This window comes from Fragaria vesca, linkage group LG1, assembly GCF_000184155.1.
Source record: "Fragaria vesca subsp. vesca linkage group LG1, FraVesHawaii_1.0, whole genome shotgun sequence".
NCBI classification, from domain to species: domain Eukaryota; kingdom Viridiplantae; phylum Streptophyta; class Magnoliopsida; order Rosales; family Rosaceae; genus Fragaria; species Fragaria vesca.
Window position 1 is genome coordinate 11,402,606 of NC_020491.1, and position 9,233 is coordinate 11,411,838.

The window sequence follows — 9,233 nt, forward strand, 5'->3', positions numbered from 1 at the left end:
CCCAAACTTTGAAGTAGTTTAAGTTAGGCTTTCTTTTGAACCATAATTCATAAGGTGTGACCTTTAAAGCTTTATTAGGCACCCTATTTAAGATATGACAAGCTGTAAGCAAAGCTTCTCCCCAATAACCCTTGCTTAAATAAGAGTTCTGAAGCATTGCATTTACCATCTCCACAAGGGTCCTATTTTTCCTTTCAGCAACTCCATTTTGCTGTGGAGTATAGGCTATTGAAGTTTCATGTACAATACCTACTGATTCACAATAAGAAGGAAAATGATACTCTCCTCCTCTATCCGATCGTAGATATTTTATTTTGCTGTCACATAAATTTTCTACTTCATTTTTATAAATCTGAAATTTATCTAGAACTTGATCTTTAGAGTGCATAAGATTGACATAACAGAATCTACTGAAATCATCTATGAAAGTCACAAAGTATTTCTTTCCTCCTCTAGTAGGTGTACTATGTAAATCACAAACATCACTATGAATAATTTCCAGCAAAGTAGAGGTGTTTTCTACCTTATTTGGAAAAGGCTTTCTAGTTAGTTTTGTTTGTAAGCAAGTAACACATTTATCATGCATATCATTCACAGGCTTTGGGATTAAACCCAGATTTGCCATATTATCTAGTCCTAATCTATTATGCCATAAAGATAAAGAATCAAGCATGTAAACAGAAATAGTAGATACTTTATTAATATTGAGTTTGAACATTCCATCATACATATACCCTTTTCCTACAAAGGTACCACCCTTGGTCAGAATAAACTTGTTAGATTCCATGACAAGCTTGAATCCAGACTTGTTCAAAAGACTAGCAGAAACCAAATTCTTTCTAACATCTGGAACATGGTAGACATCAGTAAGAGTAAGAACTTTTCCTGATGTGAACTCCAATTCAATTGTCCCTTTTCCTTTGATAGAAGAAGTAGAAGAGTTTCCCATGTAGAGTACGTTGTCATCTCCACTTGGTTCATATGTTTTGAACATATCTTTGTTCTTGCAGACATGCTTTGTAGCACCAGAGTCTATCCACCAAGCTTCAATATCCTCCATCATATTGATTTCAGAAATCATTGCCACATACTTTTCATTGGTAGTTCCTTGTTTGTTCTTGAGATGACGACAATCTTTCTTGTAGTGACCAGGCTTGCCACAAAAGAAGCATCCTCCTTTTGTCTTCTTTACATTCTGACTTTGGAAACCTTTCTTGGAAAAGTTGCCCTTTCTCTTATTATTTCCATGGCTGATTTTTTGAATGTTTAGGCCCTTCATCAACCATATGAACTTTGGAAGAGAAATCAGAATCATCAGTTTTCTCTCGGGATCTGCATTCTTCTTCTATGCGAAGATGGGTCCCCAACTGCTCTATGGACATGTCCTCTTTCTTATGTTTGAGGCTCTTCTTGCATTCCTTCCAAGATGGTGGAAGTTTATCCATAATTGCAGAAACAATTATAGAATCATCCATATGCATTTTGAATTGATTAAACTGATTGTGTATATGCATAATCTCATGGAATTGTTCAACAATTGATCTATCATCAGTCATCTTATAATTGAAGAACTTTTGGACCAGAAATTTCTTACTTGTAGCATCATGTGAGATATACTTAGCCTCCAATGCGTCCCATATTTCCTTTGCAGTAGCCATCTCATGGTAGATATCAAATAAGGCATCAGACATGGAATTGCATATATGGCCCTTGCAGACATAATCATCTTGTTCCCACTTCAGTCTTTCACGTTGTGCAGCAAGGGTGTCATCTTCTGTTTCTACAGGTTTTGGAGTAGTAAGCACGTAGACGACCTTTAAGCTTGATAGTAGGAAATGCAACTTCTTTTGCCAACGTCTGAAATTTGCTCCGTCAAAGCGATCAAGTTTCACAAAATTTGCAGTAAACTCCTTCAATGATGCCATAGCAGATTATAAAGTCTAAAGATTGTTAATGTAATTGTGTTTGTGGTTATGGCTGATGAAGGAAAAACTGCTTCAAAGGCACGTTAAGTATTTACGCTGTCCTTTAGACTTTATTTGCCCCACAACTAGTGTGCAAAGGGGTTTGATCAAATAAGCCTTTAGGATACAATGAAGCCTAGCACTTGCTATTGTTGTTCTTCGTTTTGCACTCACGAAGATCAACCTTACACTCGATTAAAGGTTTACAAGAAACTCAAGGTTGCTAGAAACTATATCTGCAGTTTATAGTTTCTAGATTTTTGCTGGTGTTAAGAAAATATAGATGGAGGTTTGAGAAGAGAGAAACAGATTTCCTGATATATAGATATGCAGAAGAACTTATTCCTATATATAGGAATAGTCGTGCCTTTCCAGGATATTGACATACCTTTTCATTTGTTGTTTTAAAAACTCTTCAGCAAGAGTTATTTACAATTGCCAACAGTCATATACAATAGCAACTGATATGCCTTTTCATTACATACATGCCTCTTGGTTGTGCATATACTGTTTCAGAACTCTCCTTTTATAATTTGAAAATCTCTCTAACAGCAAAGAATTTTCGAAACAGATTACATACAAGAGACAATTGGTCCTAATTAATTAAGAGGGAACTATATATATACACGTTATTAGAAAAGCAAGGGGAAAAAAAAACATAGAAACTAATGGTGAAGTAATTAGTATACCACTTCAGTTGTAGACCCTGTCGTGTACAGGGGAAGATATAGAATTCCTTATGGAATCGTATAACAAATGCTTGGTAATAACCATCCAAAATGTTATGCATGCATGCAAAGCTTATCCGAGTTGTAAGTCAATATTGCATATCTGAAATGAGAGGTGCATAGAAATTAGAAGTCAACCAATACGCCGAGAGGAAAATACAAAATCGTGGTGCGTAGCAATCAGTTTCTTCACCATAAGACATCTTTGCATGCAAAAGCAAAAGGTGGTAGAGGCAAACAGCACCAATATGCATCAAGCTACGTACTTACACTACTGTTATAACTTAGCAAGTTAGCATCGACACAATGAGACTTGACTGTTTTTATCTTTGTTTCGCTGAAATCTTCATCGCCTTCCGCTAAAACCAATTGATGTGTTTGATCTGTCAGCATTATCGAGCTTGGTATGGTTCAGTTTCTCCAGTTCAAGAAAGTTGGACGTTGTTTTCACGTAGCAAAACCAGCACTACTAGAGCCTAGGGCTTATAGGACATTGTTTTCTTTGTGTATGTTTTGCTCTAGAGGATATGAATAATGATATCTAAAGGTTATTGGGTACAGGTTATTGGGTACGGTGCAACCACCGAACGAAAAAATGTATCCTCTAATGCAAGCTCCACTAACCAAAGACCACGCTTTTTTTCTTTGGTGTCTCCGCAGGGTATCATAGATGACCGGCCAGTTCAATAAGATACTCATGTAACCAAGAGGTTTGAGGAATTAGTTCAACTCATTAATCACTATAACTAGCTAACTACCCTTCCGTGACTCGCGATCGCGAACACTCCCTACAATGCTCCTCCTAGATCATTCCTGTCTTGGATTCTATCAGTTCATGAAGGAATGAAGGATCAAGGATCTATATGTGAGCGGTGTGAACATATATTGGACTTGTGTATGTTTTCTTTAACGGGCAGCAACTACCTTCGAGACTGCTGGCTGCTCCTACAAGAGATAGAGCCTTGATCTGCAGCAATCTCCGTTAGTTCTACACCCTTCTCGGTTGTCTGCAACTGAAACAAACACCAAATTTACAAAGTCTCTATCGCTTATTTCATTCTGAGCTAGCATCAGGACTTTACTATTTTTCAATTTTATGACTTTACATAGGTCACACTGTTGGTTTAGATGGATAATACTCGAAAATCCATTTATAAACTCCCATCCCTCTAAAATTGAGCCTTTAGATACTGAATTTTCCCAGAACTAATTAACGTCAAAAGAAAGAACTGATCACAAAACGAAAAGTTGTATAATACATTCCAGACTTACTACACTCTTTTTTTTAGGGCTTTGTAACCCAGAACTTTGAGGCTTGACCCTCACTCCCAGTCTCCTACTATCAAGAACTCAACATAACCAAATACATTCTTCCTCACACCACTAGCTACATAGGTCAAATGATGGGCTACATAATTTACAGGGAAGGTTTACTCACTGTTTAATAAATACAAATATCCCAAATAAATTACAAACATTAGCATTAAAATACAGAATATCATAGGCATTGCTGTGTCTCAACTATTCTCCCTGTGGAGCAGTATGGAGAAAAAGCTGGGCACAACTTACAGAGGCATCACTCCAATAGTTACTGGGAAAACATTTCTTTTAAGATGGAAACTTGTGGAGCCAATTCAAGTTAATATCTTCTTTCACTACCCTGATATGTATGTTTTGGAGAATGGGCAAGAACGGTTTCCATAATATTTCAGTCTCTTCATCACAAATCACATCCTCCAACTGTTCAAGATCCAACACTGATTCAGGCAACTCTTGCAGTCTTGAGCATTGTCTCATATTTAGCGTTTCTAAGCTGCACATTTCACCAATGTGTTCAGGGAGCTCCTTCATACTATAGCAATCAGATATGTCCAGAAAACTTAACATTTTGAGGTGCCGAATTGAGTCTGGCAGCACCGACAAGTCTGTACAAGACCTGACCCTCAACACTTCTAAGTTCACTAACTTTCCTATTTCTTCAGGTAAGGCAGATAGCTTGTGAGAATTGGTGATACTAAGCTTTTTAAGGGGAATCAGGTCACAAAGCATGGCAGGCAGTTCCACCAAATCATTGCAATAATCAATGTTTATTTCCACCACATTTGGCAATAGATCTACAAGTTGGCTGGAACAGTTGCTAAAAGCTTTACTGACGTTGCACATGAATAAAGATATATTTTCCAAATTATCCAACTGCACAGGGTCCTTGCTTATGGAAGGTATTGAGATTCGTTCTAACCTGATCCTCTTTAGATTTGATAAAGACCTAAGTAACGGAAAATTATTTATCTGAGCAGGTAAAACACCATAATTTGTGATTATCAGAACCTTTAATTTATCCACTTTCTCCAGAAATTCGGGTAAGGCATATTTCTTTGACTGAAAATTCAGAATTAGAACCTCTGCTTGTGGTAATTCCATGTTAGGCCATGTAGCTGAGAAGTCTCCATCTGCGAACCATATGTATTGTCAATCACTTGCAGTAGACAATACTATTCCTGTCTTACTGTATGATGTATATATATGTAATGTTCCCATTAACGTCTTAGTTTGTGATGTATATGTACTTGTGTGCACTTGTGTGTATTTGCATCAGTACATGTTTGCCAAAGAAAGATAAAGAGGCGAGCATTACCTGTTGAGATAGATACAAGGCGAGCGCTGATGGGTTGATACTTCTGTTTTATCCACCATTCGGGAAGATTATCTCCACAGATATCTATTATTACCCTTTTTCTTTGTTCTATTGACCCTAGACTTGCCTGATAGATAGCCAATTCTCTAAGAATGTCATGCTGAGTAACAAAATGTTCAGCGTAATATCCATCCACCTCCTTGTTGTCCTTCCTGTTTAGATCAAAACCAATTTACTTATGAGATTTCTTAAGCATATGAATTGCAATATAAAATTATGACTAGGAACTAACCATGGATATACAGAAACAACAATCAAACAAGAGAAACGTAAAATGGTAAAACCCCATATACCTTGTGACTACAAGAGTGGCCAAACTCCTATTGTTGAGTTCCTCAACGTTTCCAATGCAAAGCATGTCTTCCTCTATCTTATATAACACCGACCATATATCAATGAGGATAGTAGCAGATATTCTTTGGTCCTCAGGAAATGAACCAAGATCCATGAAACATTCCTTGATGACACTATTTTCTTTCTCCAAGGCATCTAAGCTGCTTTGGAGACAAGCAAGCAAATGATGATCAGAATCAAGAATGGATGAACCTTTAGTCCATTCAATTACTCTTTTTTGCCAGATCTCCAAAGGCTGCCCACAAAGTGATCTTCCAATCACTGTAATGGCAAGTGGAAATCCCTTACAATGTTCTACTATCTGCATATGAAGTTTCTTAATTAATTTACTATTTCAGCTAGACCCAGAGTCAAACAGTTCTTGAAATGATCTCAATGGTTCTTCAAAAAAAAATAAAAATAAATAAATCACCTAAATGGTGTCAGGTATATGAGGAAATGAATCAGAACTATATATGTCTCTATATATAAGCATGCATGAAAGTCGACATTCATGCTCATTAGCAGGTTGTCATAGTAAATGAAAGTGTTAACTTGTTTTTTCAACATGTGCATATATGCAAAACCAAAAGTTGACAAATCTCTTTGCCCTTTTCTCATTAATAGGCACACAATTCTGCAATGCTGACTAAGAAATTCACCTTTCTTGAAAGGTCTTCTGGAACATGAGAGCTCCTATCTCCCAATGATGCTGAATGATAAAAAAGTGCTGTTGCATCTTTTTCATTCAAGGACTCTAAATAATATGGAGGACAAAATCTTGGAAATACAAATCTAGATGTCCCCAGAATCTTGTGATTTGCAATTTTCAATTCATCAAGCTTCTCAAGAAGGGATTCGGATTCAGACCAAATATCATCCAAAACCAACAGCAAAGGATCTGTTTGCTTTACGAATTCTTGCAGCCAGTCGACTGCACTTACGTCAGTTTGGAAATCCGGTACCTGGGAACCCTTGCGTTGACAAAGCTCTTGTACAATAAGGTTTAAGTTGGGCTTCTTTGATACCGTTACAAAGAAGATATTGTTCTTGAACTTGTCTTTCAAAACAAAATGCTAGATGTTAGAATCACTTAATCTTTTCAAACAATGCCCCCAAAAAAAAAAAAATTGGGAAAACAGTGAAGCACATAAAATCATCATAACTTATTTGGAGCCCTAACATATTTCAACAGAAATAAATAAGTGAGAGTGAGGCTATCTTGTTTACGGATCGTATCCTAGTCATGATGTAATAATAACTGCTTGGCTACCCTTTCAAGTTTCAAAGTAATAGTTCTATGAATCAGTTGTGGCAAACATATTCCCAAAAGGCTACAACTGTTGAAAATAATTCAATGGAAAGACAAAATAACCAGATATCACAGTGAAGGCTTTCCACAGAAATATTGCACAATTAGACCTGGGTCTGTTTGAAACAATCATCATCTAGCCATTTTAAATTAAAGCAAGACACATATTTTCAAAATTAAAGATAAAACAACAGCGTGATTAGATTTGGCTATGGCCAATGTTAACTCTCATAAAACAACTTTGAAATGTTGGTATTTTTGGCATACTAAAAATACAAAAACAAATTACGTTGAAGTTTGATAACACCATTACTAGTATACTCCCACCATAGCATTTTAAAATCTGAGGTAAAAGCTTATTACTTGCAAGCAATTAGAAATGTTTATATCATGTACAATACCTCGCACTTCTGCATCTTGACAAAACTTAGTTGCCAATGTAGTTTTCCCGCATCCTCCTGGAGCAGTGAGCACAAGCATTGATAACCCATCCTTAAGAAGCATTAGCTTCAATTCTTTCAAAGGCCCCTCCAGTCCAACTGTAAGAGGTGGTAATTCAGGTACTGCCGACCAAGCTTCAATTTTTTTAGATGGAATATTTTGTACCACAAATTTCTCATCAATCTGCTGGAACCTAGTCTCAATATTCTTTACTGTAGCCAGTGTTTTCTTCGCATCTCTGATGCCAAGCACTTTCAGTATATCCATCAGCCTTTGTAGAGATTTATCCAATTCAACAAGTTCATTTGCGTATTTGTGTCTCTTGTATGCATTCCACGCATGAACTTTGGAGCACTTGTGAATCAGCTGAATTCCCTCCTTCATTTGTATTGTAAACTTCTGTAGTTCCTCCTCTTGCCGATCCAATTCCTTTCCGTACTCTGGTATCACTTCAATCAGTGGTTCTAAACAGTCTAGAGCTGATTTGATATCTACAAGCTGGGATTTAAACATTGAATTCTTCTCAATCACTTCACTGACAACATTGAATAATGCTTGGAAAACTGCTTGTCCATCAAACGCCACTGCCATGACTGCTACAGCAAACAGCAAATGTGAGGACTCTTATTTGTTAATGAAATGGTAAAGGAAAAACAAGATAAAAATCAGTAACAACATACTTTGTTTTAGATGACAACAATCATATGAGATAGATATCCAAATGAATGCTTCCGAGATAAAATATAAAAAAGAAAAACAACCTACGCTCCTTCAGTGAAATGGATAGAATATGTTGCTGGTGTATTTATAGATGAACAATTCATCAACAAGCATTAAATTACACTATCGAATAAGTCTTATCTTCTCAACTGTCCATTCATTTTTTTTTTGGTCCATTCATGTGACTAATGAAATTGATAGAGCGAACACTAGGAAATTTCAACACAGCTTCCAAAAGGACTTGATGAATCACAAACCACTATAAATTTGCATGTAGCCTTTGTTGTTTATCCTAAAATAGGGGTCTGCAAAACAGAAACGTCATTTCCTTAAAAGATCGACGTATGCGTAGGATTGAGCGTATTGAAAGGTAGTGGTTGAAGAACGGAACTTTACTTCACGTGACAGCAAAGAACTCATATTTTTTACGAATTTTCACATGAAACAACCAAGAAAAGAATCAAGGAATACACAAAAGTGCCAACGCCCCAATTCAGACGCAATCGCGAAAGATTAGTGATAATACCAAACTAATTCGTGAGTGCAATAAACAGCAAACTTAATCGACAAATACGCAAAACATCAGCAGCAAAAGCAAAAGTAGATTCGAGATAGCTGAGATCTGGTAGCATGAACCAGGTTCGGTGGGAACACCGGAACACAGCAGAGTGAATAATCAGAGAAATTAACCGAGAAAGAAAGGTAACACGTACCGTTTCGTGCCGTAAAAACCAGTTTGAGGGGGTGAGATTTAAACCAGGAGGGCAAAATGGAGGGGAAGACTGTTGCTTCGGCTTTCACTGCTAAAAATCTCTTCACCCCATAGTTAGGTATTGAAAGGACACGACCCAGGACCTGACTTTTAAATTAATTAGAAAATGACCAAAATCTCCAAATTGTTGGGAAAATTACGGTATCAGACCAAAAAAAAAAAATAGCACCCATTAGGTAATTACCCGCGGGTAATGTACCCACCCATCTCTAAAATAGGTAAATACCCATTGGGTAGATATCCGGTTTAATTTTTGCACATATTTCAT

The 9,233-nt window shown here is 36.8% G+C and overlaps 1 pseudogene across 1 annotated transcript; it reads right to left on the reverse strand.

Annotated features, from left to right (window-relative positions):
• Positions 1-3,922: 3,922 nt before the first annotated feature.
• On the reverse strand, positions 3,923-8,920 carry LOC101306668 (annotated as a pseudogene). The gene is made up of 6 exons (XR_183724.1): positions 8,907-8,920; positions 7,434-8,066; positions 6,383-6,780; positions 5,681-6,042; positions 5,328-5,539; positions 3,923-5,142 (listed from the first exon to the last, which is right to left on the reverse strand). The product of XR_183724.1 is annotated as a probable disease resistance protein At5g66900-like (transcript).
• Between the last annotated feature and the right edge of the window lie 313 nt (positions 8,921-9,233).